This window comes from Eptatretus burgeri, chromosome 10, assembly GCF_056783735.1.
Source record: "Eptatretus burgeri isolate ZD-2024b chromosome 10, Ebu_testis_v1, whole genome shotgun sequence".
NCBI classification, from domain to species: domain Eukaryota; kingdom Metazoa; phylum Chordata; class Myxini; order Myxiniformes; family Myxinidae; genus Eptatretus; species Eptatretus burgeri.
Window position 1 is genome coordinate 29,643,878 of NC_140970.1, and position 25,000 is coordinate 29,668,877.

At 41.8% G+C, this 25,000-nt stretch overlaps 1 protein-coding gene and 1 long non-coding RNA gene across 4 annotated transcripts in view; one reads left to right on the forward strand and one right to left on the reverse strand.

Annotated features, from left to right (window-relative positions):
• The window catches only part of LOC147018196 (uncharacterized), a 45,502-nt gene that overhangs the window by 1,398 nt on the left and 19,104 nt on the right, over positions 1 to 25,000 (forward strand). The window contains exons 1-2 of one of the 2 annotated variants that reach the window (XR_015062309.1): positions 1 to 419; positions 8,467 to 9,477. The exon at positions 1 to 419 is cut by the window's left edge and continues 1,398 nt beyond it. This is a non-coding gene — a long non-coding RNA (uncharacterized LOC147018196). Of the gene's footprint in view, positions 420 to 8,466; positions 9,478 to 25,000 lie in introns of those variants that run through there. The other variant, XR_015062310.1, reaches the window with a different exon arrangement.
• The window catches only part of LOC147018197 (trafficking regulator of GLUT4 1-like), a 98,572-nt gene continuing 92,995 nt past the window's right edge, over positions 19,424 to 25,000 (reverse strand). For both annotated transcript variants that reach the window (XR_015062308.1, XM_085897662.1), the window contains one exon: positions 19,424 to 22,864. The gene's annotated coding sequence lies outside the window, so the exon portion shown is untranslated. The remainder of the gene's footprint in view (positions 22,865 to 25,000) is intronic.

A 25,000-nucleotide genomic window follows, 5' to 3' on the forward strand; every position in this document is an offset into this window, starting at 1 on the left:
TGCAGCCAAGCAGCCACAGGCTGCATATGAATAAATAAAAAAAGCCATTCCAGTGAGCCTTCTTTGTTTATCCCCAATCTGTGTGATTCTTTTTTGAATTTTACTGCTCTTTTGTCTTTCTCTCAGTTGTCATTATATAACTGTTGATATTTGCTTTATATTTTTCTTTCATCTTTTTTTACAATTATTGGGACGGTATTTGTTGCTGTTTCGGTTTGATGTGTGACATCACCAATTCACACATGTTTTTGGAAGTTTTTTGCAAGGTGATCAAACACAAGACCAAATACAGGATTGGAGTCATCAGAAGGAACCCGAATCAGTAAAGAGCAAAGATGGAGTCATCTGGAGGAACCTGGATAGGATTCGGATTTCAGCCGCTACTCCACTACCCTCAAAACCCATTCAGGCGCAGCCATGTGAGCCCTATAGAAAACTTTCTGCAAGAATTCACTTCTCATTAACCAGACAGATAAAGAAAGAGAAATAAAGAGTAAAAGAGGTAAAAGAAAAGAAAAATCAAAAATTGGAATGAATAAAGAGAAATGTGAAAAAGTAGAAAGAAATGGAACAAAGAACAAATATGTCAGGAAGAACCTGGCTAGATAGATTTCAGCAGTTACTAAACTGTTCAGCAGTTAAACACACACACACACACACACACACACACACACACACACACACACACACACACACACACACACACACACACACACACACACACACACACACACACACACCAACAGGTACAAGCTACCAGCATGAGAGATACCTTTTCTGGTTTGGTGTGTTCATACTTGTATACAAATTGTATTCGGTAGTCTGTTGAACTTTTCACCTCCTCTGATAATTAGTCCGGCAGATATGGGAATGGATTGTGCCTTTGATGATACAAGCATGAGCTTTGGCACACTGTTAGATCATGCCCGAAGGAAGATATTTAGCTACAGGGCCATCGCAGAATTGTCCTGTGGCAAAATGGCGGCCATTTTCCATATTATGGCCACCACCTGTTGTTATTTTACCAGTAGCTCAGGTTCTAGACTACCTAGGATATTGATTCTGGTGGCTAATCATACATTTTCAAGGATGAGGAATGCAGTGGTACTACTTACAACATGCTGTAACTACTCTATCAACTACCTAACTACATATATATCTAGCTTTCAGGGAAATAAGTAAGAGTAAAATTATAAACGCATTTAATATTGGTGGAGTTATACATGTCCATGTTTTGAAACTGTGACATATTAATGAGAGTACAATGCAGTCTTCACAATGTTTCCTTTATAATATTTGGTAGTTTATTTATATGAGCACACAGTTCATGACATTATGCTGTATCTTGCAAATCAATAGTGCATGTCCCATTGTTGTTTGACATGTTAGTGGTGAGGGCAAGTCTCTGACAGTCCTTCCATTATTAACCAGGTAAGGCCTTCCATGGTAATATTACAGGTTTTCACTGAAATGTAATTTAAGTTTCAAGAACACAGTCCACCACAGTGGCAAAGGGCAGTGAACTGAAGTGCTGCCTTGACACATTTGCACTGTCCTCTGCACCCCTTTTTGCATCCACAGCATATGAGTTCTCGACAGGCCTGGGTCGCTTCTGGCAGTGTGGTCCAGTGAACTTCCCATCCACCTGTGTCCTTCTTCTTACACCCCCAGTCACCTGGGGATGGGAGTTCTGGGACTGCAACCATCATCTGTCCCCAGCAGTGACCAGCTTGGTAGGCAGCCCTCTTTGTGTGCTGAATCAGTGCTGCTTGTGTTGGAGGGAGTCCTTCAATGTCTCTACCTTTCTGGGTGAATAGCTGATTGCGTGCCTGATTGACTGATTCCAGGCTGCTAGTGCGGTCATAGAGCAATACCACGAATCGCTCCAGAGACTCCATCCAGTTGTCTATGGTGTCTGGGGTGCCAGCCAAGGCACAGAAGGCTCTAGTGACATCATCAAAGGCTAGATGATCAAAGCTCTGGCTAGATGAACTGCATCATTGTCAGCATCGTGCTCACATGCTTTCCCTAATGCAGCACCAACATCCTCATTGCACACGAGCACCACATCACGATCTTGCTTGTGAGCGTCCATGTCCGGGAAGTAACTCAGTATTCTGTTCTTGAATTTAGTGAAGTGTACACGCTCCGTCACATGTGTCCCCAGTTGTTCCAGCCTGGTACTGTACAGATTTACCAAGTCTGTTAGCTTGAACACTGGTGCAACCATATTGTCGATGCGCACTTCCTCAATATAGGTGACAAGTCCAGCAAATGCAATTCCATGGTTAACAGTGTCTACATTAGATTGTTGTGCCTTTGTGTCCCTCGCTTTATTGTACAGAGAGGCAAGACACTGAGCATGGTACTTAGCCTCTTGGGCAATGAGATCTCCAACACTGAGTTTGGATCGGAGGTGTTTGTCCTGTAGTTTGAGGGCACACTACCTCACACGAATGTCAAGTTCTAATGTTTATGCATTACGCAGAGCATCTCTTGCTGCAGATTTGCCACAGAAGAAGCATGTCTCTGTTGAATGAGTTTCACATTCAATGCTCTGACGGGTGAACTTGTGGGTTTTCCTCTTTTCAGCTCTCTGAAGTTTTGTTTTGTTATACTGCAGTCTGCCATTTGGCTTTGTGAACCCGGAATACTGCCTCGATGCCCTGATCCTCATCCAGTTGTGACAGTTTTAGTGTTCTTGGCAGGCAACTGATCTTGTCGAATGCTACAAGATGCTCAGCTATGGTCCTGTATCCTGCCCCATCTGTGCCACGTGCTGAATTATATAGACATGTCAGCATCTCATCTGTGTCTTCCTGACACAGAACACATTTGTTCCAGTCTGTGGTCAGGCACTGTTTACCTGATGAGCTAGGCCCATCAGGGTCCACCACCTTGTATAGTTTGGCCATTGTCCCTATGCACTATGCTACTTAAAACAGTATCTGCTAGTTATAATGTGAGAACAGTATGTACTAGTTATACCACCACCACTCTACCATAAGCTGAAATCTCTAGGAAAATATGTTGGCTGCCACCACAGTCACAGTCCAGGTCAACTGAAAGCATACAGATATACATGCAGATTAGGCGTTGTTTCTAGGTGTACACAAGTACACAGAAGCTGTACTAACAATATAGATTATCATTGTGACGTTATGATGTTCTGTGTGAATATGCAGCAAAATATATGAATACACATAAACATAATTATGAGGTCAGCACACAACTCATGGGCTGATTCTGAAAATGTGCATAACTCCACTAATATTTGATGGTTTTACTATTATTTAATTCCCTGAATGCTAGATATATGTAGTTTGGTAGTTGCTAGCATGTTATAAATAGTACCACTGCATTCCTCATCCTTGAAAATGTACGATTAGCCACCAGAATCAATATCCTAGCAGGTCTAGAACCTGAGAAACTGGTAAAATAACAACCGGTGGTGGCCATTTTGGCCACAGGACAATTCTGCAATGGCCCTATAGCTAAATATCTTCGTTAGGGCATGCTCTAACAGTGTGCCAAAATTCATGCTTGCATCATCAAAGGCACAATTCCCCCAAATATTTCACTTGTCTGTCAGACTATGAGCTAGTCCAGACTGCCGGACTACAATCATCGCTCTGTGCACTTGATAGAGTTCCATAAGGCCATCACTTCCTCCTTTCCTTGACAGGTATATTCTCGGGATGCATTGGTTTTTATACAACATTTTGTGGATAGTTAGTAGATTCCTTGTTTTGATATATAGTTTATTGACTTCTTCTTGTGGCCAGTTTATTATTCCATAGCTGTATTGGAACAGTGATATTGCTAGTTGGTTCATGGTTTTCATTTTGCTTCCTTGGGAGAGGTATGTTTTCAGGATCATCCTCGTTACATGCAGGTATTATTTGACAATTGTTTTGTGCATTTGTTTATGACATATTTGGTGGCCCTCTTACACTCCGAGGTATTTTTATGATGCTTTGTTTTTTTTAGCTGCTGTATTGATGTGTGTAGGTCCATTATCATGTTGTCCATTTTTGTTGGTCTTGGCACATTTATCTTCGCCAAATTACATTTAGATGTTGTCGGAGTGCTGCTCCACTCACTTCAGCTGTTCTGCCAATTTTTCATTATTCGGTGCAAAGGTGTGTGTGTGTGTGTGTGTGTGTGTGTGTGTGTGTGTGTGTGTGGGTGTGTGTGTGTGTGTGTGTGTGTGTGTGTGTGTGTGTGTGTGTGTATGTGTGTGTGTGTGTGTGTGTGTGTGTGTGTGTGTCACTCCATCATATCTTCCCCATCGATACTTTTTCTGTATACAAAAATATAGGCTCACGGAGGAACTAAATGAAGGAGAACGATAAAGTTCTCAGATAGACAAAGGATCAAAGGGGAACAGGGTGCCAAAGACATGGCAACTGAGTGGATGAGTGGCAGGAAAAGAGCAGTAGAGCAATGATGGGTATGAAAAAACACATTATGAGGTGACGAGCAGCACTCTTGAAAGGCTGGAGGAAGGGCCGTGAGATAACAGATATAAGGAGTCGGTTCCACAGACATGAGACAAGAGTGAAGAAGGAATGGAGGTGTATGTTCATCTTAGAATTGAGGAGGGTAACCAAGTGAGGTATTCTCCATGAACGTATGTGACATGGGTGAGCTGGAAAGAATGGAGGGAAGAGAGGGCAGGAGGAGTGAAGCCAGACACAGTGCATCAACCTGCCTGCAGTAGGTGAGAATCAGACCTTGATGAGAGATGCCAACAACACGTAGATCCAGAATGGGGACCCTTAATTCATGATACTTCAGAGAAAGGCCTTAGAAACAGTAAGGTTTCGGAGCTACTCAGAATAGGCTTAGCTCTATGAAGAATACATGTGGTAGGCGTCGGTCAGCATTCTCGGCCAGCTTAGAGATGCCCAAGACAGATTGTGACAGATTTGAGGGCTCAAATCTCCAAAGCCTGCACTTCTTTGAGAAGTCATTTGGAGAAGTAAATTGGGAGTTTGAAAGTTGATACTTTTGGAGGGATAGGGTGAATGCATGGCATTTTCCTGCATTAAAAGACATATGACAGGAAGTTGACCAACGATTTCCCACAAATCAGACCCTGTAAAAATACAATTTATTAAAGAGATAAATTCCCTTGCCAATTTCTTCTACATTTGAGATTCTGAATATTTGCCATCGGTGTTAAGCCGCTGTCACACCTTGACGTTTTCGCCAGCGTATGGCAACGTATCAAAATGTATGTAAAACGCTGACGTACGCTGAACTGTTGATGTTTTTTTCAGTTTTTGGCTTATTTGTAATGAGGTGGACGCATGCATAATTTATTAGTAATGTACACAGAACGTTTCAATAACATATAGATAACTTATACCAACGAATGCTTAGCGTGTTGTTGGCGTTCACAACCTATGCCCAACGATAGTCTAACGTATGCATAGCGCGGCAACGTATCGCCGACGATCACGTGGCGTAGCCTATTAAAAGGCTGCCGCTCGACGATTTAAATCATAACCGCACTAGACATCTAAGTGTCAAGGCCCTGTCACACCTTGACGTTTTAGCCAGCGTATGCTGACGTATGAAAAATTTGCCGAATACGCTGGCACACGTCGAATACATTATGGGTAAGTTTTGTATACGTTAAGAGCACGCTGAAGGACGCTGGCATACGTCGTAGTATGCCGAGCACGTCGACAAATTTTAAGCATGCTCAAAAATTTTCGACGTATGCCAGCGTATGACTCACACGTTCCGCATACGCTGGCCAAAAGTTGTAGGCACGTTACGCGATCGTTGACACACGTCGACACACGTTACTTGTAAGTTACTCATAAGTCGAAACACGTCGAGGTAATGTTTAGCATACCCGAAACTTATTTGTAACCTATGAGTAACGTGCTTTGAACCTATGAGTAACGTGCTTTGAACCCATGTGTAACGTATCTCCAAAGCATATTGACGTATGTAGATGTATTTGACGTCTTCCGGACGACCACAGAACTTACTGAACGTGTTACTAACTTACAGCTACTGTATAATGGCGTATTGGCAGCGTTTAGGGGAATTGGTATATAAAAATGGGGTTCATACAGGAGGAATCCGTCAGTGTTCCAGGCTCCATGTTTTTTTTTGTTTTGTTTTTTTTTTCTTCGGCATGACGGTGATGTTGACACTTCGATTTCTAGTGAGGTTATGATTTAAATCGTTGAGCGGCAGCCTATTAATTATATTATATTATAACCGCACTAGAAATCGAAGTGTCAACATCACCGTCATGCTGAAGAAAATAAAACAAAAACAAAAACAAAAAAACATGGATTCTGGAACACTGACGCTAAACATTACCTCGACGTGTTTCGACTTATGAGTAACTTACAAGTAACGTGTGTCGACGTGTGTCAACGATCGCGTAACGTGCCTGCAACACGTTACTCATAGGTTAGAAATAAGTTTCGGGTATGCTAAATATTACCTCGATGTGTTTCGACTTATGAGTAATTTACAAGTAACGTGTGTCGATGTGCGTCAACGATCGCGTAACGTGCCTACAACTTATGGCCAGCGTATGCAGAACGTGTGAGTCATATGCTGGCATACGTTGAAAATTTTTGAGCATGTTAAAATTTGTCGATGAGCTCGGCGTACTACGACGTATGCCAGCGTGCTCTTAACGTATACAAAACTTACCCATAACGTATTCGACGTGTGCCAGCGTTTTAGACAAATTTTTCATACGTCGGCATACGCTGGCTAAATCGTCAAGGTGTGACAGCGGCTTTAGTTAAAACCTATGTTATGTTCCCATTATCACAGCCAACTGATCAATTCCCATAAAAAAGCAGACGGTATTTTTAAGTGGTGAAGCTGCTTCAATATTTCGCTATGTCCTTCCATCCATCAAAAATGAAGAACAAGAACCTTTCTCACCCACTGTGTTTAATTCCAAAGGGTTCTATAGAGTGTAATTCTCAAGGGTTCTGAAGTGTAATTCTATTATTTCACATTAAAAATGCCAAACTAAACCGCTTCCTTCAGACAAAGGTGCAATGTTTAAACTGATAGGAGGTTTATACTTTTGAGAAGGACATCTTACAAAGGGTACATTAGGAATATTCTTGTGTTTTATCTGAAATTGGAGAAAAGCCATCATGTTGCAATTCAGAGATTACAATACAAACAATCCCTCACCATTCGTGCCACGCCCCACACGTATATATCAAGCATTGACCATACCTAACCAAATAACACTGAGGCCTGTCCAACCAACCAGGCTATTTCTGTTCTTTAAAGCACAAACTCCTCAAGTCGATTTTGCATACATTTTGGCCATCCAATATGTATTGCAGTATCCTTTATAAGGCGATACAGTACATACCAATGAAAAGATTTGTTTATTTTAATCGTGAGCAAACTGTAGAAAAGATACCCATGATGATTTCCACATTTAAAAGCAAGGATTGATTTCAATTGTAAATTGTAAGTAGTTATGAATGCAATTAGTCTGGCAAGCTCAAATAAATACCTCATTACAAAGAGCATTGGAAAATCACAAAATGCTCAGTTGGGACTTCATACTCGCCTGTGTGAAAGAGTAGATGTCTTTTTCAGCCTGTGTGAAAGAGTAGTAGATGTAAAAAGGAAGTGTTTTCCACATACATGAGATGTTTCAGAGCATTAAAAAAAAATTGCATGCAAGGTTGAGGCTCCTGGAAGAGCTAGTACACTGAACAGATCAGGACGCAACAGAACAAAAACAACAGTCGAGAGAGGGAGGAAACACCAACAGCAGTGTAGAGGGGAGACTTGAACAAATAAGGGATGTGGGAAGGAATGAGGGGTAGATGAGACACATGGGGAGAACAAGATGGATGCAGAAATTTTATTGTGCAATGAATATGCAAATGAGTCATTCAAATGCATACACCATTGGCCTTTTTTCACTTGCTTCATGAGAATCGGATTTTACATCTTACCCTCATGGTGATCAATGCCTGTAAAGCCGAAGGTGGTACTCTCAAGTCATGCTTCACCGAGTTACAGGAATCCTGGCATCCTGTTGAGGTATTACCCATGATACTATGGACGAAAACCACATGGAGCTCAGAGTCGCTCGAGTCTCGAGAGGAAATTATTATTTGTGTTGACAAATTGCTTTGGAAGCCAGTGTAAGAGATGTATTCTTGAGCATCAGATTAATTTGAAAGGAAATGCTCTAAAACTACAAGGCCTGGTTGCTTCAAAATAATTTACATTCAGCCATCAAAGCTCAAGGACGAAAAATATGATAAATAATTAACCTTCTAGATGTGATACACCACAAGCTATGGGGAAGGAAGTGGGGAGGAAAAAATAATCACTATCAAGAGTTCAGAGTAATGTCCTGCTTCTATGTTAAGTGGCAAGTTTGTTGTCTTGTAAGTTATTTTTTCCAAACAGAAATGCCTGTGGTTGGTCTTTACTCAGGCAATGGAACTCCAGTCCTCCCTTAAGTGGACAACAAGAATTGATCAGATGTTACTACGTGTTGCTGCTCCGTGCTACACGTGCATGAAGAGCATGCTACTCAACCACATGCCATGCAATGCTTCTTCTAGGATGTTGATAAATATTAGTGAAGTATGTGTGAAGTTTGTAAATACAGACTGGCATAACTTGTGTGCAACACTCAACAGTTGCTATATTACACTGATCGTTTTGAATTGAACATCCAATGTTTAACTCCCTGCTCTCTTTCCCATTACGAGATCAATCTCCCCTCCCCCACCCTTGCACATAAATTCAGACCTTTACACTCTCCACCACTTTGTGCATGTTAATAATACTGCTTTCTTTGCACTCGTTTATCCCTGTCTATTTTAGCTATCTTTGTTTACCACCTGGTGACGGCTAGCTAGCTTATCAGACTGGTGTTTGTATAAAATACATTGCAAACAACAGCTGATAGGCCGGCTATACGTTTCTTCCAACGACCCATTCCAAAGACCCATTACAAATCTTCATCCAAATAACCTCATCAAATGTATTTCTTCACTTATATTTTATATTTATGTTTTGACATGGTTTATGTTTTTCTATTTATGTTTATGTTTATTTATGTTTATGTTTATGTTTATGTTTTTGACATTTTGAGATTTCTTTGTATTTGAAAAGTGCTATATAAATAAAATTTATTGTTATTATTATTATTATTATTAGAGGTGCAAAACATGATTTTATAAATGCGAAAACTTTTGTCCAATTATAGTCCCTCAAGGTTAATTTGTTTTAACAGACACCTTGTTCAATATACACCACCCTGCTGAATACAAACAATAATAATATATTATACGATTATTATACTCAAGTAAAGTTGAAGTTCGTAAAGTTGTTTGTCATCGATTTGCTGATTTGAATCCTTAAATCCAAAGGACTGGTTTGTAACGTAGTGAAATATTCAAGCACACATCCATCATGAATAAATTGAAGTTGAGAACTTTTTTCACTTAAAAGTTTATTGTGTGTAATTTTCATCCATTCTTCAGTGAAAGATCATTTTCATTTAAATGCATTAAATGAATTTACATGTGTAGGTTCATGTGAATTTACAGATATATTGTAATGGACCCAGTCTCTCCGTGTGACACCACCAGATTTTAATTCCCAAGAGATTACCATCAAAGATTAACTCCCAAGCGGAGGTGTTCTGCTCACCAGCGACAGGATGTAATGAGAATAGAGGCACGGGAAAGGGACAATGAATAAAGATGACATAGAAATAGAAAGCAGTCAGTGAGTTTAACTGGAAAGAAACGGTAAGGTGTGGTTATGTTTAAATTAACTTGGCTGTGTGGCGGTTTCAGCGTACGCTTATGGTTTTGAGGGGGGTTGGTTATGCTGGAAGGCAGTTCCGCAGCTCAAAATGCACAGCAAATGTATTTTAGAAATAATCTGTTTAATAAATAATGAGGATGGGGCACAGTAAAGGGACAATGAATAAAGATGACATACAAGGAAGGAAATCACACAGGTGGAGGCCATTCAGCCCATCATGCCTGCGTGACATCAACACCACACTAATTTATCAACACAAGATCCAAGGAAGAAAATGCAAAATTTATTATAATTTTTAAAAGTGTTTTGTGGGTTTTTGTATGTATTAATTAATGAATTGATTTTTAAAGCTCTTGTCGTTTTTTTTTTCCTCCTCAGAGGAAGGGGAATGGGTTTGGTTAAAAAAAACACACATCAACCACACAACACCCTTTGACAAGACCCCCACCAACAGCACTCCCCTCTATCTCCATAACTTCAAGGTAATCAGTCATATATCCATCAACGAGCATAACGAGACAGGAACAGTACCTCGCCTAAGCCTTAAATGAAACTTATCACATGCAGACTGGTTCAGGGACACAAGGCAGACAAAAGAAGATAGAATGCATTGTTTGTGGTCTTCCCTTTTTGGATGGGACATCAAGAGATGCAACATGGTAACTTGAACAGGCTCTCCTGCGTTCATGCGGGATGCTCTGGGCAATGACTCAATCTGGCATCAGTGTGCGGTTGTGCATCAACTGACTTGCCCTTACTCCTCCCGGTTCTTAAACGTTCCCCAGTTCTTAGCTGGGCAGATGGCAGCTGATGATCACAGCAGCTCACTCACCGATCACTTGTTGACCGTGTGCTCGCGACCAAATCGGTGACTGCGACTGTGGTGTGCTTGACGACTCTCCGACTCCCTGACTCACCGACTCTCACTGCGGCTGTGTGTGCTGACTCCCCAGGTGTGTGAGTGCACGGTTGCTTTTATATCCTGCTGTGAGGCTTCCCTCCACCTCGTGAGAGTCCCTCTAGTCAGTCAGCTATTTTCTCATGGAACACGTGGGGTAGGTGAGAATGGACAATAAGGAATTATTAAAATTGTTAATTACAGATGGGAAAAATACATACATGGTTGGTGGGGGGGGGGGGGAGGGGGAGAGGCTAGGGTGAGAAGGAGCTTCCAAGATATCTGATCCTGATCGTTGCTAACTGGGTGTACAAAACGCTTGCTAATGCTATATAATGCTAATGGTGTGAGTTGTCGCCTCAAAGAATCTCCCCACTTCCTTGGCGTGCTCAGGAAGCATTGTGCGATGGCTGTGTCAGCCAATGTGGGACCCATTGCATTGACCACAAACATTGCAAGTATAGACTGGTCCTTGTAGAGATTGATGCTGCCAGATTTTCCTATCTTGCCGTCGCTGTCTCTCGATGGCAAGTCTCCCACATTAAATGTGGTCCAGGCCTTTGTGGCAAATATTACGCCAAAGGCCAAGCTGACCTGTTTATGGCCTGGTGTTCCCAGGTGACGACAGAAATGGCACAAGACTTGAGTGTAGATTTAAGGATGTCCTCCACCATGTGACTGTTTACCAAATTTAAGTTGGCAGTGGAAAAACACTCTTGGGATTCTGTGGTCTTCCATGCACATGAGGTGTCCTGACCAGCAAAGCTGGTCTTGCATCAGGAAATACTCAATTCCTTTGATGCGACAGCAGTCTAGGATTGAGATGTCACTGTAGGTATTCTGTCTCGCCAGGTGATGGCAAGAATCTTATGAAGACATCACATATTGAATGAATTGAGGCATTTGACATATGCCTGGTGTTGGCTTAATGGTTTGGGTGGTGGGCTTTGGATCCCAAGATCCTGATTTCAACTCCCACTCAGTGTTGAATTAATACCAGGTGGGGTTGATTCTGCCTGTCATCCTTCCGAGGTAGGCAAAATGAGTGCCAGCTTGCTGGTATCTTGTGTCGGACTGGTGACCCGTCCAGAAATGTGCCCAATAGCCAAGGAGACTGCTGAGGCGGCACCAACGCTCTGCACAGAGTATGGTCCTGATGGATGGATGGATGGATGGATTTGAGATGGTGACAATAGGGTGCCCAAGATTCACATTCATGGAAGAGGGTCAATTGTTTTTTTTTTGTATACCTTGTCGAGGCTCGTGTGAGAGCTAACACACAACGCACATCAAGGGGGCATGAGACAAGAGGGGCAGGAATGGGAGGGACAAAACAGTGGGGAACAGACACATAAGGAGATCTGTGGAAGGGAGAGGGATGGGACGGGGAACATGGGGAATAGAAGATGGACATTACAGGGACTTTCAGGAAGGAAAGCAGAGAATTTGAAGGAAGTGGGCTTGGGTGGATTATCGGGGGTAGAAAAGATAGAGGATTTGGATGGGGGATGAGAAGAGGTGGTGGTGAACAGCTGTTTTGAAAGCTTGGAGGGAAGAATGGGAAAGAATAGAGTAAGGGAGTTTATTCCAAAGACGGGAAAAAAGGAATGAAAGAGTGAAGGTGAGCAGTGATTCGTGATTTTGGTAGTTTTACCAGAAGGGGGTTGTTGGCTGACCTTGAGCGCCCTGAGGAAATGTGGTGGGGACAAATTGCAGAGAGAGCAGGGGGGGGGCAAGGCTGGAGAGGAGACGGTAGAAGACAGAAAGACCACCGACCAACCTGCGGTGATTGAGTGAGAGGCCCAAAGACTCAGTCTCATTGCGGGAGATGCCGATGATCCGAAATGCCCTGGTTTCTACAGTGTGAAGCCGAGAAAGGTTGGAGGCAGGAGCACCAGCCCAGAGGGGAGAGGAGTACTCCATCAAGCTACGGACAAAAGCTTTGTAAGTGGTCAGGAGCTCAGGAGGGCCGAGGAGGACTTTGCACGGCAGAGGATTCCCAGTCGGCGACTGACTTTGGAGGCGAGGTTTGAAATGTGGCTTTCCAGGAAAGGTCATGGCAGATAGTGAGACCCAGAAGCTTGAAAGAAAGGATTTCTTCCAGAGGATTGTTGAGAAAGTGGATGGGTGGGTTTTCTAAACGGTCCTTTCGAAGAGACATCGTGAGTGTGAGATTTGTCCGGATTGAAAGATATGTTCCACGTGTTGGACCAGTTTGTGATTTTGTCCAGATCTGCAGTGAGTGAAGAAGCTGCTGCTTGCCGGTCTGAGGGATGACCGATGGTATGGCAGGGGGTGGAGTCATCAGCAAAGAGATATAGAGGATTTTCCAGAGAGTCGGAGAGATCATTGATGAAAACCAGAAAAAGAACAGGGCCCAGAACGCTACCTTGAGGAACTCCAGCCTGGACAGGAAGAGGGGATGAGAGAACTCCATTTAGGGCCACACGTTGACTGCGACAGGAGAGGAAGTCTGCGAGCCATGAGTGGAGATGGCCTTGGATACCATGGCAAGAGAGTTTGGTGAGTAGGGCAGGGTGCCAGACTGTGTCAAAAGCACGTGATATGTCCAGGGATACGGCTCGGATTTCCTGTCTGGCATTGAGGATCTCCATACATTGTTGGGAGAGCAGAAGCAGCATATCCAGGGTAGAGTGACCTGGTCTGAAACCAAATTGATGATCGCAAATCAAGCCATTGGAGAAGAGGAAGGATTTCACTTCTGAAGCGATGATGGATTCCATAACCTTGCTGATGATTGGGAGAAGGCTGATTGGTCTGTAGTTGCAGGGATCTGTTTTCACACCTTTTTTATGCAGGGCAGTGATGTTTGCAGATTTCCAAGCAGATGGCAGATGACCTTGAGCAAATGAGAGGGTGAATAGAACAGAGAGAGGGTGAGCAAGAACAGAAGAGCAGGCTTTGAGGACACGTGGGCTGATGCCGTCTGGACCGGTTGCAGAATCTGAGTTGAGGTTTGACAGCAAGCTCTCCACCTTGTCAGGAGAAAAGGATACAGAGTCCAGGGACAGTTGGGTGCGACTGGGTAAGGTGGGTAGAGAAAGTGATGGGTTTTTGACACAAGATTTAGCTGCAAATACCGAGTTTAGGCATTCAGCTTTTTCACGTGCGGTATCAGCAGTGCGGCCATTTGAGGTAAGGGAGGGGATGGAGGGGGAACATACACCAGAAACAGATTTGATAAGACGCCACCAGGATTTTGAGGAGGGAGAGAGGTTTGAGAGTTCAGACTTGAGATGAGAAAGATGTTGTTTTCTGGCTCTCCTAAGGGTAGATACACACTTGTTCCGAGCTTTATGGAAGGAACTGATAAAACAATAAAACATTTGATATCAGGAACTGATAAAACAATACAACAAACAAAAAAACTCATAAAACAAACCAGATTTCCTCAGGGAAGGACAATAAAACAACAGGAATGATAAACACTGATTTTGGTGTCCAGGCAAATGCCTTCCAAAAGACACACATGCTTTACCGAGTCTTGATGTTACTTCGTCATCAATCATTGCATTTTGAAAGAGGAAACCTCCAAGGTAGCAGAACTTAATTACAACTTTGAGTGGTGTGTCATCGATGGTAATGGATGGGGTAGTATACGCACCTTCTGGTCTTGGCTGAAGCCTAGCCTCGGTATTATTGAGGCTACTCATAAGGCAATAGCGACGAGCACAATGCTAAATAATAGGGGAGCAAGGACACAGCTTTGCTTTGTACCTTTGGAATCAGGAAATGACTCAGAAGTACATCTACTATCTCTCACAAGCACCCATGTTATTGTCGAAGGATGTGCTGATGTCGACCAACTTAATGGGATAGCTGACTTTGTACAATAGCTTCCACAGGCCTTTAATCTCTACTGACCACATTTAATGTTTTTGTAAAGTCTATGAAGACTGTTTAAATGTCGATGTTGTTCTGTTCCTCAAGATGATGAGCAGCAAACATCATATCAGTTGTGCCAAGCGAACATCATATCAGTTGTGCCAAGCGAACATCATATCAGTTGTGCCACATCCGGCACAAAAGCCACATTTCTGGGGTGATGCTTTTGACAATTGTTTTTGACATGTGGTTATGAATGATGCAGGTGAGTGTTTTCCCAGCAATAGAGAATAGGGACATGCCACAATAGTTGTTGACACTTGACCAATCACCTTTGCATTTGTACAGGGGAACAATTGTGGAATCTTTGAAGACCTGGGGTACTGACTCCTGACTCTAGATGGTATTATAGAGTTGGGTTTGTCAAGTGACAAGGTTGGCACTGTCAAAGCTGAAAACATCTCTGTCCTTTCCAGATGATATCTCTGATAGCCCTGGTGGTCTCTGAAGTCAGAGGGAGGGCAAGGTCCTCTAATTATAGGTCACTGGGGAAGAGAGTTGATGGTTGCATCCAAGATGGAAGAGGGGCGATGAGGACACCATTAAAGTGTTCAGCGGAGTGCTCCAGGATCTTGTTTGGATCTGTAATGAGGTGTTTGGCCATCTGAGCTCCGGAGTGTGACAATACCATGAAAAGGCAGTCCATAGATTGCCTTGAGACTGGCACAGAAGGCATTGAAGTTCATCTTATCTGTTGCCTCCTGAATTTCCTATACAATATATATATATATATATATATATATATATATATATATATATATATATATATATATATATATATATATATATATATATATATAGTGCTACACCTACACACACACACACACACACACACACACACACACACACACACACACACACACACACACACACACACACACACACACACACACGCACACACAAAATAGATGAGACAGAGTGAGAGAAACTTGCTTTGCATGTGAAGCTCGTACACACAGCATAGGTCTTGGTTTGGGCCCGTCTTCGTGGCAGCGACCACCAAGGTATCGCAATCGCACTTATACAAACATGCATGCTATATAATGCTAATGGTGTGAGTTGTCGCCTCAAAGAATCTCCCCACTTCCTTGGCGTGCTCAGGAAGCATTGTGCGATGGCTGTGTCAGCCAATGTGGGACCCATTGCATTGACCACAAACATTGCAGGTATAGACTGGTCCTTGTAGAGATTGATGTTGCCAGATTTTCCTTTCTTGCCTTCGCTGTCTCTCGATGGCAAGTCTCCCACATTAAATGTGGTCCAAGCCTTTGTGGCAAATATTGCGCCAAAGGCCAAGCTGACCTATTTATGGCCTGGTGTTCCATGAGAAAATAGCTGACTGACTAGCGGGACTCTCACGAGATGGAGGGAAGCCTCACAGCAGTCTCAACATGCACCCCAAAATCTTGCAGGACCAGACAGGACTCACAGTACAGCAGGCAGGAACCGCAATGAGGAGAGAGCACAAACCAACCCAAAAGTCAGAGAAGAGGGTGGAGGCTAGAACAAGCGCATAGTGCAGGCTTAAATGAAGTCCTGCATGGTGTGTCAGACCAGTTGCAGCACACGCCCATTGGCCGATGTGGCCATCGATGGCCACAGTCAGACCGTGATTGATTGGCGCTGATTGGCGAGGCAAGCCAGGGAATTTTCACACCACGCGCAGTCTGTTGCTTTTGAGTGTGCCGATGTTCCTTCATGGTAGTGTCTGTGCCATATAGCGTGTCCTTGCACTGACCACAAGGTCATGCTCATGCCATGATAGTTGGTTTGTGCCGATTGTCTGTAACCTCAAGAAAGAAAGGCCATGTGTATAAGGATTACAATGCAGATAGATTCTCTATTTTGCCCATTTCACACACACACACACACACACACACACACACACACACACACACACACACACACACACACACACACACACACACACACACACACACACACACACACACACACACACACACGAACAGAATGACAACTGTAGGATTGGCTGACTACATGATAAGTGCAACAGACTACCAAATCCAATTTGTAAGCAAACACGAAGACAACAAACCAGAGAAGGTATTCCTAACCCACCTAGCATAAAAATTTCCAAAGATAGGTGTGAATGGAAGATGTCACATAAGAAACCAAAACAATGAGTAGAGCCCCAACAATTGCAAAAAAGACAAAATAAAAATATAAAACAAATCTTCTTCTTCTTCTTCTTTCGGCTGCTAACGTTCGGGGTCGCCACAGCGGATCATCCGTATGATCCGCAAAGTGATTTGGCACATGTTTTACGCCGGATGCCCTTCCTGACGCAACCCTGGTCGCCTCTTACAACACAGGGATATGGTACACCTATTTTAACCGGGTATACACCGGCCCAGTATACTGGTACTCATTTCGCCGACCTCGGAAGGATGACAGGCTGAGTCAACCCCCTGGTGTATTAATTCAGTGGCCCAACGGGGCTTGAACTCAGGCCTTTTTGGATCCCAAGCCGCTGCCCTAACCACTGCGCCAACACCAGGCTCAAAAATATAAAACAAAATATCAACAGATATACACAAACAACTGGGAAAACAACAAAGAGCAGGAAGGTATAAAAAAAAGAAAAATAATAAAAGAGTTGGACAGATCGGGAAGAAAAAGAAGGCTCTTTTGAATGGCTAAGAAGAGGTCAGCTCAACTGGAATGGAGAACGAATCATTATAAATCTCCAAGACCAAGGACACTACACAAATGGCCTCAATTAAATGGCGTGACTGAGTCAATCAAACAAGTGTAGGTTCTGCAAGGTGGAAACAGAAAACACGAGCCACCTCCAATTGGGATGTAAAATACTCATGTCAGAGCAACTGCTCACCCAAAAGCACAACACAACAAAAAGCACAACAACACAAAAAAAAGAGTAATCCACTGGCACATCTACAAAAAGTGTTAATATCCCAGTTCCAGAAAATTCACGGAAACATGAACCAAAAGCAATCACTGAAAGCAAGGAAGTATTACTCACGTACGACTTACTGATCCCATCGAGCGTGAACATAAAAAATAAAGCACTGCGACCGGATATCGTACTGAGGTACAAAAAGAAAAGAAAAGATGGCATTGCTAATTGAGGTGTCAGTACCCAACAATTTTAGCCAAAACAGTGCAGAAATCTAGAAAATGACCAAATACCAATATCTCAAAAAATGAGAAGATTCTGGAAGCTGAAGAGTGCCAAATGTGTACGAGTAATTATTGGAGCAATGGGAATGATGAAAAAAAACCATAAACCTTACAGAGATCTTTAAAAACATTCCTGGGAATATTACCACAAACAAACTGCAGTTGAAAGCTGTCCGGGTCTCGGAGATGGTCCTCAAAAGGACCCTTGGAACAAAACTTTGAGAACAATAAAACTTAACAGCTTGGTCTATGAATTATGATCCCTGACTGAGACAGAGGTGGATACTTCACGACCTGGGAGAACTCCGTTCCACCTTCTGAAACCCGTATATGGAGATAACAACCAACGACACACACACACACACACACACACACACACACACACACACACACACACACACACACACACACACACACACACACACACACACACACACACACACACACACACACACACACACACACACACACACACCTTTCAACTCAGCCACTGAGGCCACAAACACTTTTTACCAAACCAGTGAACAGTCAAGCTGGAATGGTAATTCGACTTGGCACCTGTACCTCACATTTACTGCCGTTATTCAGGATGGTAGCTAACCTTACACATTTCAGAGTATACAGCTTGCCCTGATTGTTGTGTAATTGTGTTGTGTTTGCAAGAAATCAGATCCGGACCACAGGCGTACGATAAGCAGGCTTTACTCAATCACTGCCGTATTCTCTCTCCTCAGCTCCTTTATTCACCCCTTCATGAGCACCCTCTCATATCCAAGATCATGTGAGCATTTATATCGTCATTGTAATAACAGGACACAATAATGATAAGAATAAAAAAACTAACTGTTGCTAAAAGTTACATGGATGACAAATACAATCACGAGTTTACTACCCAATCATTCTTGTACTTTTTTGCCTATACAGTCGTTACCCCATGTACGTGAAGTGAAAAGTGGGATTAAGCAATTGGTTCGCTTCTGTCTGTCTGTCTGTCTATAAACATCAATTTATGATCGAGGAACAACTTAATTTCAATTCAATGTTATATTATGATCATGAATCGGAACTTGAATCAGAAAACAAACCTGTAGTTTAGCAGTAATTTGGCTCTGAATTTGACCCAATCGTACATGCGCAGAGAGGGGTGAGATAATTTAATTTACTCTGTCTGCCTGCCTGGCAGGAAACAAAATTGAAAATCATTTCAAACAGGAAACTTACTGTTTTTAAGGATGTCATATAGGACACAAATAACAGGTACAAAGAACTAATGCAATGTGTTAAATAAGGTAGTATAAAAGGTGCTGCAGCAATGGTGGTAAACGACATGAATATATTTTTTTATAAAACCTTTAAAATCCTTATTATATTTCAATTGAGACTGAAGAACACAAATTGTCTTTTTGGCACCTTCAAAACTCTTCTGTTTAGCAGTACTTCGACAAAATATTACTGCATTTTACATCATCATGACCAATCAAATTGGCCGCTTGCAAACTCTGCCCATGTCCTTGTTTCTCAAGCTTGAGAAAACAACATACATCATGCAAAACATCCAGCATGTATACTATACATGAATGAGAGTATTGTATATTATACCTAAAGAATGCTGTCTTTGAAGGCAGACATGTCAGACAAAGAATATTGTACAAAAGTGGGTTTTATTATAATCACCATGATCAATAATATACCATCAGAATTGTTTGTCATTGTCATTACAGTGTAAACATGCATGTTGCAAAAAGGTTCATGCATACATTCACAAAAATTATTATGTCCCATGCGAGGTATACAAGTAAGTATCCGGCTGAGTTGGCAAGTTTGAGGTGTAACAAAGTATGAGTAATTGCAATCATAAACATTATTTGAAAATGTGTTTGTGTGAAAGGTGGGGAAAGAGTGTGAGAAAGCGAGAGAAAGCGAGAGAAAGCGAGAGAAAGCGAGAGAAAGCGAGAGTCCAGCAGGTGGAAATACCGCTCTAGCATTTTCATGATTGAGATTATCACACTAGTAAGTGGGAAATGTTGAACTTGAAGATAATGCAATTGTATCCTGGAGGCCACTGAAAGGTGACCCCAACCTCCATAGCAAAAGTTCCATCCACAAGATGCCTTAATCATCATACATTGGTCAAAATAATAAAAGGATGATAAAGGGAGTTTAATATTTTCTCACGATGACAAGGAACAAGTACGATTTTTACATTTAAATGTCAATCTCAATCTCCCCACCAATTTGGTTTCATTTTAATGCAAAACAAGTGCTTAGTCACATATTATTGTGATGCAAAACATTACTGATACACAAAAATACAAATAGCAATGTTATCAGATAATGGATATAATATAACTAGACTGCGTCATTGATTGATCATGATAATGCCAGGACTGAAACAAATAGGTAAAGACATTTTAATGATTAATACAGCGATACTGTACATTAGTTATCAGCTGATCGAACACAATATGTAACTACAGGGTGCTAATAAGTATTAAGAAGTGCAGACGACCTCAAAGGAATGCACTTTTACCCTAACAATATGCTGTAATTGCTTGGAGATGTGCAACCAGAAGGTCATTGTCATTAGCTCAGCATAGTGATTAGAAATATTAGCTCAACACAACGAGTGGACTTGGCTTAACTAGTCAAAAAGAGAAACTGCAACATAAATGCATCAGCACAATCACAAGCAAGCTTCATAAGGTTTCTCTTTTTACCAAATGATTACTTGTGTTAATGTTTCAATGCAATAACCAGTAAGCATCCCATCTTCAGTGACTGGTTCAACAGCATAAAGTATATATTAATAATGGTTAAGTTCAAAATGAATCAGCCTGCACACATGAGCCAACTAGATAGGAAACGTTTAGGTGCACATGGCTCATCAGATTCAGCAGCTATGTTACATCACAAAGAATAGGTAAGCGAAGGGCAATGGTGGCACTGTGCTCCGGGAAAGGACCTCTATAGAGATTTGACGTGTGTGTTGGATCATAAGTATGCAAGAAAGCCAGTTGAGATGGAGAAATAAAATTCCAATCACCAGCACAAACAAAAACAAATTTTCAAACAAACAGCACACAAGAGGGAAGAGGAAATGATAGGGAATGGAGGGAGGGTAGGCTTGTGAGTGGATGTTGGGGAAAAAAAAGTTGAAATAAAATATAAGAAGTATGCAAGCTAACCCTTCCCAGTGTAAATGGAAAGAACAAAATCCACAAGCAAGCCAAATAACAGTCGAAAACTGGTGTTAATATCTGGACATTTCACATTAAATGGTGTCAATGAGATCAAGCCCTAGAAGCACTGCCATTGTTACATTAAGGTGTAGTTGGTCAAAATGTTGCATCTCTGAGCTGAGCATAAAGTACATACAAACCAAGGTTGTTTAGAAGTAAAAAAAATCAGTGATGAGATGAACAAGCTGGATGTATTTCATCAAGCAAGTGATCGTGTAGATCGATTTGGGAAGGTGCTTAAGGCAGGAGCTGGCATTGTCATTTCCCTTTAAACATTACTGTTGACTGCTGGCTGCAGCTTATCAGGTGGAGTGACATGTCCATTACCAGCAGTTAACAGCTTATATTTTAAATTGTTTTGTTATTATGCACAACACCAAAAAAACTTTGGCTATTTTATCACAACATTTAAAGACAACAAGAGCATGTGTTCATCATATCACATTACCAGTCACCTTTGAATTTAATTTACTGGAAAATCGAAATGATGTTATCTCACAGCACAAGTTGCATCTCGCCCAAGCTGGAATATCGAGGTTTATTATTCCCCAACTGCTATGAAGAGTTCTTCTTTTAAATCAAATGCATTTCTTGAAAAAGGTATAAAAATCATTCATGAAATAAAACGAGCAATCATCAGAACACCTAATCCATTGCTAAAGTACACAGTGTGTGTTGAGTGCTATATAATACAAATTGTGAATAAGTTATGTTCATAACCGGTTGCTAATGCACCATACAGTGTGCTACACACCATTCCCCTTGCTGGGTGTCATTTTTACATCTTACCACATTAAATTATATACTTTTATGATCCACTTTAGCACAGCTTGATGATCCAGTTTTACCATACAAAGGAAGGGCAATCTACTGGACAGTGCATTGATCCACAGGATAATTTGGAGGTTCTACAAACAACTAGTACGTGGTGGAATAATTTAATCCTTAGTTCACAGTGCTCCGTGCTGGTGCACCTGTCCATGTATACTTATGCATAAATGTATACACGTACGAGTTCACGCCGAGGCATCTATGAATTGCAATGCCCTGTTGTCCCAAAGGATGCCTCATTGACAAAGCGGTGCATTTATTGTGTTTTTCATTACCAGTAAACTAACGACCGTCATTACGAAACATGCAAAACAATCACAGAGTTCACGAAACGCCTCGTAAAACTGGCCATAGTTGTTTGAGCTAACATTTAAGAGAAGAGGTTGGCCAGAAAGAAGGTTAAATACAGGCATCACCCAAAAAGTGGTGAGTTCTCAAAGCAAGAGTAAAATAAAAACCACAATTCGAATGAAAGAAATTTGTAAAACACAGTAGAACCACCACTGAGAAAGCATCATGTGTGGTAAGAAAAAGTGAGTTAAAAGATTTGTGGCTACAATCAAGTGATTTTGATGGTAAAGCGATCCATGCATTGATTATTGCGCATGACAAGGCAGTCTGTAGTGAAATCCAATGATGACAGAGTTAAAGTTTCATTCGTATTACACCACCAGCGTGCGGATGGAAATTGTGGTTGTGGTTATGCATGCCCAATGGAGCTTCACTAAATAAACATTCTTTTTCAATATTAATTTATATTTATTCCTGTGAACCGAGACATCACCACCGGAGCAATATTCCAGCCAATCAAATTCACCACATAACAGAGTTGGCCGGCCATACAGAGGTCATCAGCACAGTACATCGAGTCATATGGAGTTTACCAGGAAGTGAGCTGTGTTTTCAAGGCAATAGAAGCATGACATAGAAAGCAGGTTTGAATTCGAACCAGGTACATCCATCTATTGGCTGAATGCAGCAACTCTGAAGCATCCAAGTTTTCTGAACGTTGTCTCTAGAAAAAAAAGAAAGCAGGAGATGACAATGCTTAATCCTGTTAATAAAACATCAAAGTGAACTTGTTTCATTAATGGTTGGAAAGGGAAGGGGAGGGGTGTGGTGAGAATAAATTAAATGATTTAACATGCACAAAAATGATTGTATATTCAGCTCAACATTGTGTTGAAAAATGTCTAACTTATTTATCTTCATTTCTTTATGTCATTTGGTATTCAGAACAAGAAAACACAACATAGTCACATGGTGGTTTCTTAGGTCTGGACTAGTTGGGGGGGGGGGAGGGGGTCACAATATTACTACACGGAGTTTTCTTGTGCTTTTGGTTCCCTTGTTCTCACTATCCCGATAATGAGGAAAAACAACATCTCCACGTGCTAATTTGTACACAATTTTTATAAGAATAATAATAAACCACCAGAAGCCCATGGTAAAAAATACCACGATGTAAAAAATAATGAAAAAAAAAAGAAAGAAAAAAAAAAGAAGCATTTTATTCATTTGCAGGTTGAAAGAGCTCAAAAATGGGAGGTTATATATTATTTTCTTAACAGGAAAGAAAGAAAAATCTCGGGAGTGATTGAGGCAGGGGTCTGTCACCTATACACAACATGGGTCAAATATTTTTCTTTTTTTTGCCCAGGTGCCAAGAAGGTGACTTGTGTTCGACAGTGTTCAAGTATATAATTTGACTGAAATAAAATAAAAGTTTTAAAGGCTGTATAAAAAAGAAATTCGGACGTTTGCCCACCGTTGGTGGAAGGTCTTTTACACTACTTTATTTAACACATTAAATTAGTTCTTTGTGCCTGTTTGTGACATCCCTAAAACAGTAAGTTTAATGTTTGGAATAATTTTCTATTTTATTTGGCTGCCAGACAGGCAGACAGACTAAATCAAACACCTTACTCCTCTGTGTGCATGCGCTCAGGACGAGATTCCGTACAATTTGCCAAATTCAGAGCAAAGGTATTGCTAAACTGCAGGTTCGTGTTCCGATTCATGTTCTACAGTGTTCAAAATATAAAATTCAATCGAAATTAAGTAGCTCCTCGATCGCAGACTGACATTTGTAGACAGAGAGGCAGGTAGAGTGAACAAATTGTTTAACCCTGCTTTGCACTTCACACTTGAGGTAATAAAACAACACAACAGTTTACACCTTCCACCTCCCATCCCCTCTCCTTGATGGCACAATCCTCAACAGACCCAATAATTGGATATTATAATGAGACTCTATAATGAGAACATAACACCTTAACGTTATTATCCACTGCTGCAAGCCTTAGTTACAAACAGAGGGTGAGGTACAGGTATGTGGGCGTAAATGAAGAAGGGAACAGCATCTGTGAGTGGTGGGTTGGGAGAAGAGGCAGGGGGAGCAGAGCAGGGGGAGAGGGCAGGGGGAGAGGGCAGGGGAAGAGGGCAGGGGGAGAGGGCAGGGGGTGGCAAGGGGAGAGGGAGAGTGATAGGTGAGGGTTTAATAAAATGCATGGGAATATAAGAATCCACAGTCATTAGATGGCAAGGTCTGGCCCATTTACTTAGCGAGTCACAATGTGCGTGCAGCTCGCCAGCAACCCCAGTCGAGCATGAAGGCACATCTGCAGACAGATGGTTAAGTGTGAACAGACAGGTGGTAATGGATGAAAAGGCTGATGGTGGAGGAGAACAGCACACAAACTTCCTGTTTCTCTCAAGTGTCCATGCACTCCTCTAACTCATGGACATGATGTCCAACTCCAACTAGCACTGCTAGCTGCAATACCAACTTGATTGTCACTCAGACTCAAACTGTCACTCTTGGACACACTCTAACCAACATCCGCTGTCAAAAGTTTCCCAACACAACCCTGCCTGTGTGAAAGGACAGGAATCTATATCCCTTTGTGCAAGGTGATCATCCGCGTTAAAGAACTAGTCCCTTGAGGCCCAGTGTAATGGGGTGGATTTGTCTTGCTGATCCAAAGTGTTGTTACGAGGCTTTCCCATCCAAAAACCTAACAAGCAAATTCAAAATATCCTCAGTTTCTCTTTACTCTAAAAACAACCTGGTAACCCCAACTTTCCCCTCATTTCCCAATGCACATTGTAATACATAGGTACAATTTGTACGACAAAAAGAAAAAGTGTA